Consider the following 14,867-nt stretch of genomic DNA (forward strand, 5'->3'; position numbering starts at 1 on the left):
TAATTCCCTCAGCATCACCCGAATTAATTCGACTACGTTCCATTATCTCGTTTTGCTTTTGTTGATGTTCATCTTATATCTTCCTTTCAAGACACTGTCCATTCCGTTCAGCTGCTCTTCCAGGTCCTTTTCTGTCTCTGACATAATTACAATGTCATAGGCAAATCTCAAAGTTTTTATTTCTTCTCCATGGATTTTAATTCCTACTCCGAATTTTTCTTTTGTTTCCTTCACTGTTTGCTCAATATACAGATTAAATAACATCGGGGATAGCCTACAACCCTGTCTCACTCCCTTCCCAACCTCTGCTTAGCTTTCATGCCCCTCGACTCTTATAACTGACATCTGCTTGCTGTACAAGTTGCAAATAGCCTTTCGTTCCCAGTATTTTACCTTGCCACCTTCAGAATTTGAAAGAGAGTATTCCAGTCAACCCATATTGATATCTGCGATTATTTCACCAATTGTTGCTGGTCTCTTAGCACTGACAACTCTACGCAAAAGCCGCTGCTCTCGGTTGTTAAGTTAAGGCCGTCTGCCACTGTGCGTCGGTGGTGAGAAGCAATGATTGAAATTTGGTGATCACTGCTCATTCTTGACATTGTGGATCTCTGACTATTCAATTCCCTAACGATTTACGAAATGGAATGTTCCATGCTTATATCTCCAACTACAACTTTGCGTTCAAAGTCTGCTAATTCCCGTCATGGTGCCATAATCACGCCGGACACATTTTCACATGAATCACCTGAGAACAAATGACAGCTCCGTCAACGCACTGCCCTTTTATACCTTGTGTGTGCGACACTACCGCCATCTGTAAGTGTGCGTATCGCTACACCATGACTTTTGTTGCGACAGTGTATCTCCCTCTGTTGTAGCCTGTTTGAGGAAGGTATAGGTGCGAGCTTTGCAGAAGCCGCCCCAAGACATTCACGACTCCTTCTGCCTCTCCATGGCCGTATTAATCATCGCCCAAAGCGTCGGCCGGAGACGCGTCGGCCAGATTACTGTGTCGGAGCCAATTAACAGGAATTAACGGGACTGGCCCTAATGGCGTCTGGCCTGACGCAAAATGAAGTTTCCGTCGCCGGCCGGCGTGCGTGATGAAGTCTTGAGACTGCCACTGGAGGGAAGGAGGGTTATCTTGTCCGCAGAGAGATGAAGAAAAAGAGAGAGAAAGAAAGGAGGGAGAGAGGGGCGATGCTAGAGCAGAAGACGACGGCAGGAGGGGGGGGGGGGGGAGGGAGAGAAACGGCCACAGAGGTCAAGAGCCACGACGGCCCCGGCAGGGGAGGGCTAAGTAGGAAATGAGAGGGAAATCATTAATCACGATGATGGAGTATCGCATTTAATATCGCGCAAAATCCCCGCCCCAAATTGCCGGCAATTACTCTTCACTGCAGCGTATTTCGTTGCTCGGTCTTTCTGTCCTTTAATTTTTTTATTCTTTTCCGGTTCTCCGACGTTTTTACCCCAGCGACTAGCTTCACTTCTTTTTCATGAAGCAGTGTTTCGCGTCTGCGGTCTGTTTACCTGAACACAAGGCTGTCCACTTTGCAACGGAACTAATGCTGAGAACCCCTTAACGTAGATATAAAGCTATTCCTTCGGTAATAAAGTTTCAAAAAATTCTCATAAATGAGATATTGCGTGTACATAAAAAAAAATCTTGATTCATTTTGCTATAAAATCACACCAAACGCATGTGCAAGTCAAATGAATCATTCAGGAAGAGTTTTCAGAGTTGTAAAGACCTTTTTGATACACTGGTTGTTTCTCCAGGTGAGGCGGTACTTTTCATCACATAACGCGCGTTTTGCTGTCGTGTTACTTGCTGGCTGGACATGACCCAGACTGTAAACAATTGTCGATATCACTCCGTTATTTATAGCCGACACATTCATCTTGATACCATGTTCTGAAGGTCGTCCTACTGTCAAGTCGACATTTCTTCTGGTTGAGCTTACCCAACTTGTGTACGTTGTGGAACTACGTATAGATAGTGGCTCGGTATCAACAATAGTCAACATACTGGTTGGAGTCCAGCCAGCAAGTATACATAGCGTCACAACCCGCAGCAACTGGAGAAGACGACTGCTTCAGTTGAAGAAACATCGTGTACTAACTTAGTGCCCTGTGCTTCGTTCAGAACACTGTATGGACTGCATAGATTTTGTTTTCTATTTCGTTAATCGTATTTGTATGTAGCTACACCCATTGCTCATGGGTAAATCTACACACCGTGCAAACAGTGCATCTATTCTGTGCAAACTAAGCTGAAGACAGGGCACTAAAATTTAATAAAGCCATTCTTTTTATAAGATATACACATTTTTAAAAAAAATTTAATTGAATTTATATATTCTTCCGCAGAATGTTCATGAACAAATCAACTATCTAGAATCAGTGCACCTGGGCATCTGCAACGGATATTCCTGCACATAGAATCGCATTTAAACGTGTTATCTACTACGTAACCCAGTCATTGCTGATGACAAAATAATCACACCAAAAATAATTTTGCCGGTCGAAGTGGCCGTGCGGTTAAAGGCGCTGCAGTCTGGAACCGCAGGACCGCTACGGTCGCAGGTTCGAATCCTGCCTCGGGCATGGATGTTTGTGATGTCCTTAGGTTAGTTAGGTTGGTTGGTTGGTTGTTTGGGGAAGGAGACCAGACAGCGTGGTCATCGGTCTCATCGGATTAGGGAAGGAAGTCGGCCGTGCCCTTTCAGAGGAACCATCCCGGCATTTGCCTGGAATGATTTAGGGAAATCACGGAAAACCTAAATCAGGATGGCCGGACGCGGGATTGAACCGTCGTCCTCCCGATTGCGAGTCCAGTGTCTAACCACTGCGCCACCTCGCTCGGTGGTTAGTTAGGTTTAACTAGTTCTAAGTTCTAGGGGACTAATGACATCAGCAGTTGAGTCCCATAGTGCTCAGAGCCTTTTAACCAAAATAATTTTATACACACGTATCAGGCTTACTGAGAAATTGTCTTGAAAACCCGTTTCTTTTTCTATGTAATTCTGACAAAGTCGATTTGTTATGGTAAGTGTTAAGTAGCGTTCTTTCATTTAGGTTCCAAATTGTAACACCTTTTAAATTTTTCACGCTATTTAATGCCACAGAAGTGCGATCTTCTGCGAATGCGCTTCGGACCAAAAAGCGATTTGTGCAGCAGTGGGAGGTTTTTCTTAATCCAGTCTTTTGAGCTCTCGTGGTGATACTTACATAGATACAAATCCTCTGAGACATATTACTTCAGTTCTAACAGAGAAGTCAAATACCATTTTTCATAGATTTAGCTTAAAAAATTTTGCAATATAACGAAATAGTTTCATAAAAATGGTCATGCCCTATTCCACCCCCTTACGGGTCGAATTTCCAAATATGCTAAAAACATGAATTTTTTGTTTCTGTCTGAGAAACCAAATACCAATGTTAATAGTTCTACCTTAGAAATTCCCTTAACAGCGACGTATTTTGAAAAAGCCTTTCCTTCCCTGTTTCATAGCTTTGGAGTGGAATTTTGAACAATCGCTTCTTAAACGATGCCTACAATGAAAGATGAATGCCCTCTCCAAATTTCAAGTTCGTATCCTTAATGATTTGGCTCGGCAATGATGAGTCAGCCATTGGAAAGTGGAAAAATGAAATTGAAAAACAACTCCACTGAACATCCTGCAGCGCACAATTAATCAACGACGTTGAGAAAACCTGAGCGATCGCGACAGATTTCTGTGTTTTTGGAAATGCTTTTCCTGCTATTCCCAGACTACATTCGTTTATCTTCTCTGCTTCGCCTATCATCACATACTTTGCTTCCCAAATAGTAAAACACATCTACTAGTTACAATGTCTCGTTTTGTAACCTAATCCTCTCAGCATTACCTGATTTAATTCGACTACATTCCATTACCTTCGTGTGGCTTTTGTTGGTATTCATCGTATAACCTGTTTTCCACACACCACCCATTCTAGTGCGAGTCGGTTACGAGGTATCGTATTTTGAGAAGTTTCCACACCGACACTTCTTTGTGCCATTCAACCTGCATAATTGCTAGACACGATGTTGTTACGTTTGCGTACATTGTGATTGTGTGACTCTTGAACGCATTGCGACTTACTACTGGATTAGCGTGTTACAGCCCAAGCAGTAGGTCGTGAGTGAGCGGTGGAATTTACCAATGCCGGAAAAACCGAAATGCTCATGGCTTATGGAGAGCGTAGAAGGAATGCACTTCGTTGTTGTACGATATATGCAGCAAGGTATCCCAGTACACCTAAACGATCCCGTCAATTACTTAGCAACTTCTTCAACTAGTTACATGAAAGTGGTAGTGTAACGCCTAGGCAATGTAACAGAAGGAAACAAGTGACCGCAGTAGATGGGGGAATCAATGCTATTCTGCTATTGCAGTTGATCCGGACCGTAGCTCCCGTGCAATGGCACAAGGAAGTGTCCTGCGAATTCTTCATCGACTTAGGTTCCATCTCTATGACATTTCTCTACATCAAGAGTACCATGGAAAAGATTGTGAGATTCGTGTTATCTTCTGTACTTCGGCATTAAGAGATGATACTTCGGCTGAGTCGTATATCTTATTCAGAGGTCAAGCTACATTTACCAGTCAAGCCGAGTTAAACCGCCGAAACACGCACTCTTGGTTTGTTGCCTTCGTCAGGTGAAACGTCAGCGTCCGTAAAGGTGTGGTGTGGGTAAGTGAATGATCAGGTCATATGCCCGTTTTTTCACAGATGGAACAGTGAACTCGCACAAGTAACGGATAACCTTCCAAGGATGCTAGACGATGTTCCACTGCAGACTTGGAGGATCCTGTGGTCCAACATGATGGTTGTGCTGTACGTCTTCACGAACTGTCTCCAAATCGTTGGATTGCACACACACAGCACCTGTAGCTTGAGGTCCCACTCCCCGTATTTGGCACCTGTAGACTTTTTTTGTGTGGGAAAAATCTGAAAGACGCTGTCTACGAGGGCATACCAACTACACCCGATGAAATGCAAGGACGTACACTCATTTTCAGAAAAAAACAGAACATGTTGAACCACTAGAGATACGACATTCATATTCACGCGACATGTACATTAGTATATTCTGCAGAAATGATTAGTTAACTTTTAAACCACGTCCGTCCGCAGGTTCAAGATCAATATCGATATTGCGGCGCAACACCACCTACTGGTGAAATGTGCTTGTGGCTCTCGTCGCTATAGACAGAAGCTAATGGACAGTGTGACTTGAGCAAACGTGGAGGACGCCTCGCAGACATATGCGGGAATGGTACGATCAAATCAGTGAGTTTGGAAGAGGGCGCAATATTGGAATGAGAGAATGTGATTCATCCATCCTGGAAATTGGTGCTCGGGTGGGCCGAAGAGTTTCGGCAGTGCCTTAGTTGTGTGCGGAATGGTTCACGGAAGCCCGTAAAGCACGACGAGATGGGTCAGGTCGCACCACCCAGACCACCGCCCGTCGCACCAACCAGACAACCCCCGAGAAGACCACCGACACGTCATCCGAAGTCGTAGCAGGACAGATCTGCGTCCACCTCGGCTCTGGCGCAACAGTGGAACACATCGTACACTACCAGGGGTGGACAGTCCGTCGCCGTTTAGTACGGCATGAGTTAGCTGCACGCCGTCCACTTCTCCGGCTACCTTTGACGAGCGCGCAGAAACGTAACAGAAGGTAATGGTGTGTTGAACGACGTCACTGGGGGCAGGAATGGCGCCAGATAGTGTTTTCGGACGAATCCAGGTTCTGTTTGTTTGAAAATGATGGCCGCATTTTGGTTTGCCGCAGACAGAAGACACACGGCTCCAACTCGAGGCCTTAACGGTGGGGGATGCTACTGGCTACAGCCACAAACCACAGCTGGTGGCTCCCCAGGGCACTGTGACCTGCGTGAATGACATCCTGCTAGCCTTTCTGTGCAACGCCCCTGTCTTGGTAAACACGGTGGCACGCTATGCGTAGGGAAACTTGGGGCGGAAAGGGGTTGTTAATCATTTTCGTAAAACAAAGGAGAACAAGCAAATACTTCTTAAAGCTATGAAAAATCACCTTGTAGTAAGGGGCAGAACTGGATAATTTTTTATGAAATTGTTGCATAAAAGTTGCAAGTCTCGGGAATATCAAGACGTTAAGTTGTTTAATGAATGATTTACACTAAGGAGTATGCAATCTTCGAAATCATTGTTAACAATAAGAAGATATTTCAGTTTCACTTAAAAACTGTTGGCTTCAGGTATACTACTAGCTCGTCTTTCTCTTGCAGTGAACACTGATTTAAATTTTTTAACTGATTTGCCAGTTATATAGTTGTGATTATTGTCACGCAACCGGATAGCGACTGCTGTGTGTACGGTATAACGGCTCTTTCCGTGTAGTAAGATGTCAATATCATCTCAAGTAAAATTAAAAGTCAGAAGGAAGAGAGGGCGATTATAATGGTGAGATGAGTAACGAAAATCTGCGAAGGCTGTCTGGCAGGCTAATCTTTAACGCTATAATGCGTGGTCGGAATGATGATTATTTATTTTTGTGTGTCACAATTAATTTTGCAACAAAATAGCGCTTATAAATCGGCATTGGGCTTCGTTCTCATGTAATTAAATAGAGACAGGTTCGTTTTCTGGAACGTGCTGTGAGCACTTACGTCTGCGACAGTGGTAGCCGATCCACTGCATCATCGTATTAGGACGGTCAGCAACGAGTATTTGTTGAAGAACATTAAAAATTATTGAATAAGGGCAATCCGTGACCTAAATAATACAAATGAATAAAGTAAGTATTCATATTATTCCAATTCAGCTTCTCTAAATTAACATCGTAAAACACAACATTCAATTACATCCTTTCATTGAGAAGGCTTCGACAGAAAAGGGTATAAGACAATATTGACAACCAGCATTTTTCACAAAACAAAATCATATCGTAAATAAGTGACAGAACATCTATGAGATGGAGGAGCTGTCATATTAACTGTGGCATTACGCAGATCTCTTGAATGGCGCTGGCACAGTTCTTCACAACGAATCTCACAGCGTCACTACACAATGTCTTTATTACTACTTTCCCTTTAAGTCAAATATAACATTCATTTTTTTTCACATACGTAAATGAAATGATATACTGATCTCATTTACATAGCTAGAAAACGTTCATGTAGATAGGAAAACGCTGTCTTCCTTTTGAATGGATAGTTTTTAATCTCTAATTACGTTTCAATAAAAATGGTTCAAATGGCTCTGAGCACTATGTGACTTAACATCTGAGGTCATTAGTCCCCTGGAACTTAGAACTACTTAAACCTAACTAACCTAAGGACATCACACACATCCATGCCCGAGGCAGGATTCGAACCTGCTACCGTACCGGTTGCGCGGCTACAGACTGTAGCGCCTAGAATCGCTCTGGCACCCCGGCCGGCTTACGTTTCAGTATTTAAGTATCTTAGATTAATTGACACAGTCTGTTCTAGCACTGTTCGATGGAAAGGTAGACCACATGCCCATGGAAGTCAAAATGACAGCAGCCGACAGAGGTTGGCGGACTCTTCCACTTAGGGAAATGGGATCCAGAAACTGAATTTCTTGTCTGTACTGTTCCTGGATGCCACTACTGTACCAGCACGTTGTTCTTTCTACGTTAAACTTCTTAGATGCATTTAAAACTCCCATTTCAGAAGATCAAACGGCTGAAATTGCGGCTGAAATTGCCATTCACATTGATTTTATTTCCAATAGCTATCTATCATTCATCTAACTTAATTTCACACCATCTGGAAAACCAAGGAAATAAAAGAATTGGATAGTTTCAAATCCACCTGCATCAAACAGTGAAGGAGCAGAGAACGGGACATTTTCCCATTATGACCTGCCCAGTTCCGTCCCAGCAGCATATTTCAAGGTAACAGCTTTTATGGAGCAGAATAACTGATTTAGATGTATAGCGTAACTGACATATAGCGAATAGCATGCAGTTGAAGATTACATGTCTTGTAGTGGCGAATGGTTAAGAATTGACGGCTTATCTTGTACCGAAATTCGTCGACATTTGCAAAAACCCAACTGGAAAATTGGGGGAAACCCGTTTACTTACAAGTCGCACTCCAAACAGAGTCAAAATGTCTGTCCCTCCTTCACTTCTGTTCCGAGACATGGCTACATGTCTCGACAAATAGGTTGCAGTACACTCCAGTCTATAAAACAGCACGGGCCCGTTCTGCCCCTATTTGCCCTAAATAGTAGCTGTGCAACCTGCATCTGATGTGCACCTTACCAGCGACTTACTGTTGTTCTCATCTGTTGCAGGTAAGGCCGCGCACCGCTGCCTGTCCCGAGCTGTCGGCCGCCAGAGGTGTAAGCTGTGTTTCCGGCCCTCTTCCTGGTTGCGTCCACCTGGACGTCGGTATGTTAAGATGTCTGGTCTGGGATGTGGCGGTCGGAGGCGGAGCGGGAGGGGTTGAGGGCAGACGGCGCAGAGTGCTGCGTTTAGGCCCTTCAGACGCCGGTTTCGGATAACGTCCGCTCTAATGGAACCCTCCCCCCTCCCCCTCCCCCCTCCACCCAGTACCTCGCCCACCCCTATTAGAGGGCACTGCCTGCTCCTCTGTTGAACTTTAGGCCCAGTTGCTTCGCTTTTCTGGGGCGCGCTTTCGCGATAAGGAGGTTAATTCTGGTCCCACTCACAAACCGCCTTCTATTACTTTACAGTAGTTCTCAACATTAGTGTTACTAATCGGCAAAAACAGTCCATGGTTCACGATGGTTAATGGTTCGCGGTGCCTGTTGCAGGTTGCCACGTGCCCTTAGCGCTAGGATTTCACCCGGAACAAGTCCCGCCCATTCACCCCCCTCCACGCCTATCCATAGTGTAAGGCCCTCCCCTAAACAGCCGCCAGTTCCACAGAGTGGAAGCTACATCAAAGTTGTTACCGTCACAATCCGACACATGTTACACTGTGATGAGATTCAGTAATGATAAGAAATTTAAGTTTTTCTGGACAGTAATATGAATGTGCATTATTAGAGAAATAAAAGTATTTATAGAGAATTGAAAGAATCGCCAGTAATAGAAAACAACAAATAACGTGATGTTATTTAAAGACAATAAGAACAAATACTCATTAACTAATTCACTTATTATAATACGTTTATTTGAGGGAAACAGCAGAGTAAACGTAGAACGCGAATACAATGGTGTTGAATCTGTCATGTCGGTAGTAAAGCCACGGACGCAGTCGAATAACTCTGTTGTCTAAAATCAAAGTTATATAGAAATAAGTCAAAGTCGTTTTGTTTATGTAGGCCCTCATAGTAGCTGACGAAAATTAAAGAATATAAGAATGCTATAAAGTAGAAATGCCTAATGAAAGCAGTAAGATATTTGCTTATATGACACATTTCGTTAGTATTTGCATGGATAATTGGTGAATTTTAATTTGTAAATTCTTCCAATGCCATACCTGCGCGTTATAAACGAGGTTATAATGAATTGTGGCTGTTTCTATGTGATTAGTGTCCTATATGCTGCTGCGAACGTCTCAGAAAAATAATCTGTCGTTATTCTTTGTCCTGTATGTTTTTAACCAAAAGATTTATTAATTTCGTAAAAGTCGTTCAAACCATTTTTTAAAAATAATGATGATGTGTATGTTTGTCACAGAGCAGTTATGGAGGAAATAAATGCTGCAATGTTTCACGGCTGTAAAACGTCCTTCATGCTGTGCTAGTTCTTCTCCGCCCCTAAATGTTTTCAGCAAAACTATTCAGTGAATAACACGCAAAAACAGCTTGGATCGATCTAGCAAGAACAAAGTAATTTTGATGCCCTCTGGAAGTATAGTGAACATTGGTGCTTGTTTCACATACACTGTCTGAGTTCTGAAATTTAAGTGTCACGTATACTGTGGTTCCTTTTTCTCTAAGCAAATTATTCTTTGAGGGTAGGTTTTTCCTGTTTTAGCTTTGGGTGCTTTTTCTCACGTAGAAGTATGTTCCTCCATAGGCTATTCATCTGAATACTGAGTTCTCGTATTTAAAGAATACAGTGCTAAATTGTTTTCTCTTATGTTTGCTGTGGAAGTACCTGGCACAGCTGAGGCCAATTGTGCACGTTTCTTGTAATGTGTCTTTTAATTATTTGGCAAAATTTAAGACCTAGCAAGATATTAACGTAACATTCACTCCAAGTGCAGCCGAACGCGGTAAACCACGTGGGTCAACCGAAACGATGCCCAGGCGCCGAACAAAGACCTGGAAAACCGGGGGTGCGTGGGCGGGACTTGTTCCGGGTGAAATCCTGGCGCTAACGATTCCTCAGGTTGCGTGTCTAACGGCACTTCCCAGTGGCAACAACGGTTTGGTTTTAGTTTTCTGTGGTAAGTTCATATGGGACCAAACTGCTGAGGTCATCGGTCCCTATACTTACACACTACTTAATCTAACTTGAACTAACTTACGCTAAGGACAGCACACACAGCCATGCCCGAGGGAGGACTCGAACCTCCGGCAAGGAGGAGCTGCGCGAACCGTGGCAAGGCGCCTAGGACCGCGCGGCTACCCCCGCAACTTTGGTTTTCGGTATTCCTTGTAGGCAAGCTGCAACTCGCACCGCGCACCAAGAACCACGAACTGATTCTAGAAATTTTCCCGGCGTAAAAATTCTCATAAATTCATTGTCATTCACCAGCAATAAGTTCGAAGCAGATATAATGTGGCTATTTCATCACGCCTTACACCAAACCTACTTGCTATTCAACAGTGAAAATTCTGAGCAAGCTGTGTTGCCGTGTGTAGTCCTCTCTCCCTTATGACAGCAAACTTTTTTGTGGAAGACTCTGGTGAAAGGGCACTTGATTCGGCAGAACTTGAACCAAAAGTCTCCTGCCGATATGTGGGTGTAACCTCTTAGCGTATCCCCACGATGAACTGTTATGGTTTTTGCTGCATGTGAATACTGTCCTTCAGAATATCAGATTTGTGATGGCAGTGGAGAACAGCGGCTGTCTTGATTAGGAAGTTTGTGGATGGCTCACTCGGGCATTCCCTTTACAGTAAGCCGACACACACAGACCTATATTGGCTGTATTGTAGAGTAGCTTCACACCTTTGTAGAAATAAAGTTTTAACAAAATGTCAGTTTGGTTTCCAGAAGGGTGTTTCAACGGAAAATGCTATATATACTTTCCCTAATGAGATATTAAATGCTCTGAGTAACCGTAAGTCACCCGTTGGGATTTTTTGTGATCTATCAAAGGCTTTTGATTGTGTAAATCATGGAATACTTCTAGCTGAGCTCAAGTACTGTGATATGAATGGGACAGTGCTCAAATGGTTTAAATCATAACTGGAATAGTGCAGAAAGCTGAAATAAGCAATTCACATAATATGCAAAAAAACTGGTGATTTCTCAAACTGAGGAACAATCAAGAATGGGGTGCCGCAAGGTTCGATCTTGGGTCCTCTGCTGTTCTTAATATATATTAATGACTTGCCATTCTATATTCACAAGATGCAAAGCTGATACTTTTGCCGATGATACAAGTATAGCTATCACACTCAACAGACAAGAATTAACTGGCGAAATTGCAAACGATGTTTTTCAGAAAATCATCAAGTGGTTCTCTGCAAATGGGCTCTCATTAAACTTTGACAAAACACAGTATATACAGTTCCACACAGTAAATGGAATGACACCATTAATAAATATAGACTTCGATCAGAAATCGTTAGCTAAGGTAGAATATTCAAAATTTCTAGCTGTATGCGTTGATGAGGGGTTGAACTGGAAAAAACACACTGAGGATCTCCTGAAATGTTTGAGTTCAGCTACTTATGCTGTTAGGGTCATTGCAAATTTTGGCGATATACTTCTCAGTAAATTAGCTTACCACGCCTATTTTCATTCTCTGCTTTCGCATGGCATCATATTCAGGGGTAACTCATCATTGAGTAAAAGAGTGTTCATTGCACAAAAGCATGTAATCAGAATAATTGCTGGAGCTCATCCAAGATCATTCTGCAGACACTTATTTAAAGAGCTAGAGATCTTCACTGTAGCCTCACAAGATATATATTCACTTATGAAATTTGTTATTAACAATCCGAACGAATTCAAAAGTAATAGCAGTGTACATGGCTACAACACTAGGAGAAAGGATGATCTTCGCTACTCAATGTTAAATCTAACTTTGGCTCAGAAGGGGGTAAATTATGCTGCCACAAAAGTCTTTGGTCACTTACCTAATAGCATCAAAAGTCTGACAGATAGCCATATAGCATTTAAAAGGAAATTAAAAGAATTTCTTAATGGTAACTCCTTTTACTCATTAGATGAATTTTTGGATATAGGAAGTTGATAATTTCCCCAACCCCCCCACGCCCCCCCCCCAAAAAAAATTAAGTGTCGTGTAATATTTTGTGTAATGTAATGTCTTGTATAGACTCCTTTTATTAACCTGACACGTTCCACATCATTACGAAGTGTCGTATTCATGATCTATGGAACAAGTACTACTCTAATCTAATCTAATCTGTCACCACCCATCACAGATTGTGGGCGTCCTTTGAACGATGTTGCACTGCACACACGTGGTGTCAGGTGTGAAACAGTGTTGCGAAGGAGCGAACACCTACAGTCAATGTTCAGAGGTAAGGGCTGTTCTCCCCATCAGATCAGCACAGCTTTAAGGAAGAAGAAACCTTACCACCCAAAAGTTCAAGAGCAAAAGCAGCGACTCAAGTGCAGGGCGTTCCTCCCCTGCGTCGCCAATATTTCGTCCGAACTCGGCAAACTCTTAAGAAAACGTCATGTCAAAGTAATCTTCTGCTCGCCTATAAAGACGTGTGCTTCTCTCGGGTCGACACAGGACGATCCGGAATTGCGGAAGGCTAGAATCTACAGAATACCTTGCCAGTGTGCTAAAGCCTCAATTCATCAGACAACGCGCACAGTACGTGAAAGATGTGTTGAACACGATCGGCACCCTCGCCTTTCGGAGCCCAATAAGTCAGCCATAGCCGAACATTGTATTTCCACAGGACATTCCATGTGTTATTCTGTCACGGAAATCTTGGTCTCGACTAGATCCTTCTGGGATTCAATTATTAAAAAGCACTCCGTCTTCAGGCCACAAGTGGCCCATCGGGACCATCCGACCGTCATATCATCCTCAATGAGGATGCGGATAGGAGGGGCGTGTGGTCAGCACACCGCTCTCCAGGTCGTTATGATGGTTTTCTTTGACTGGAGCCGCTACCATTCGGTCGAGTAGCTCCTCAATTGGCATGACGAGGCTGAGTGCACTCCGAAAAATGGCAACAGCGCATGGCGGCCCGTATTGTCACCCATCCAAATTCCGGGCACGCCCGACAGTGCTTAACTTCGATGATCTGACGGAAACCTGTGTATCCACTGCGGCAAGGCCGTTGCCTTATTCAGTTATTAAGGAATCTGTATAAATACGGTTAGCGCAAGGTATTACTAATCGTGAGGGCTGCTTTTAAGTGGATAAGACATAGAACCAGATGATTTCTCTACTTTTTCTGAAAGAAAACATTTTATGAAAAATGACACGCCTAGCAACAGTTGATTTTATTAATTTTGACATCTGAAATTTAACTGCGCGACTGTGCATTATGACAGAGGGCGCGTATGTAGTATCACATTACGCGCCATTGATGGAGCAACACTCGAAGAGGGATAGAAACTCCAGAGAGGTAGCTCATACAGGGGCTGTCTTTGCGCATGCGCCTTCACTCCAATTTTTGGTATAAAGGTAGCGATGTGAATCAGCAATCTTCTGAGTTTAGCACCCACCAGAAGATGGCTGAATGGTTGTCAGCCGAAATATCGTGTCAAGAAGTCGACGTTATCATGCTGCAATCCCGGAACTTAATGGAATAACCGTGGACTGTTCAGTTATACGGGGTGATTCAAAAAGATGGAACAGATTGCAATTGTTTGTTTCCGACAAACTACACAAGACATAGCGCATATCTCTGGGTAGGGGAAGGTCCATGCGCTGCTCAAGAAATATCGAAACAGCAGTCCATTTCATTCCATAGTCTGCCTTTGATGTCCCCCTTTGTTCTGTCCGTCATTGGTTATTTTGCTGCCCTAGTAGCAGAATTCATTAACTTCATATACTTCGTAACCATCAATCCTGATGTTACGTTTCTCGCTGTTCTTATTTCTGCTACTTTCCATTACTTTCGTTTTTCTTCGATTTACTCTCAGTCCATATTCTGTAATCATTAGACTGTTCATTCCATTCAGCACATCATGTAAATTCTTCGTCACTTTCACTCAGGATAGCAATGTCATCAGCGAATTTTGTCACTGATATCCTTTGACGTTGAATTTCAATCCCACTCTTCAATCTTTCTCTTATTTCCATCATTGGTTCTTCGATGTACAGGTTGAACAGCAGGGGACGAAAGACTACATCCCTGTCTTACACCCTTTTTAATCCGAGCACTTCGTTCTTGGTCGTCCACTCTTATTATTCCCTCTTGCCTCTTCTACATATTTGTATACTACCTCCCTCTCCCTATAGGTTATCCCTATTTTCCTCAGAATTTCGAACAGCTTACATTGTCGAACGCTTTTTCCAGGCCGATGCAGGTGTTTCGATTTTTCTATAGTCTTGTTTGCGGTATCAACCACAACGTCAGAATTGCCTCTCCGAAGCCTTTACGTTTTTTAAAGCCAAACTTATCGTCACCTATCACGTCCTGAATTCTCTTTTCGATTCTTCAGTATATTACTCTTGCCAGCAACTAGGATGCATTAGCTGTTAAGCTGATTGTGCGATAATTCTCGTACTTGT

Source organism: Schistocerca americana, chromosome 9 (assembly GCF_021461395.2).
Source record: "Schistocerca americana isolate TAMUIC-IGC-003095 chromosome 9, iqSchAmer2.1, whole genome shotgun sequence".
Lineage (NCBI taxonomy): Eukaryota > Metazoa > Arthropoda > Insecta > Orthoptera > Acrididae > Schistocerca > Schistocerca americana.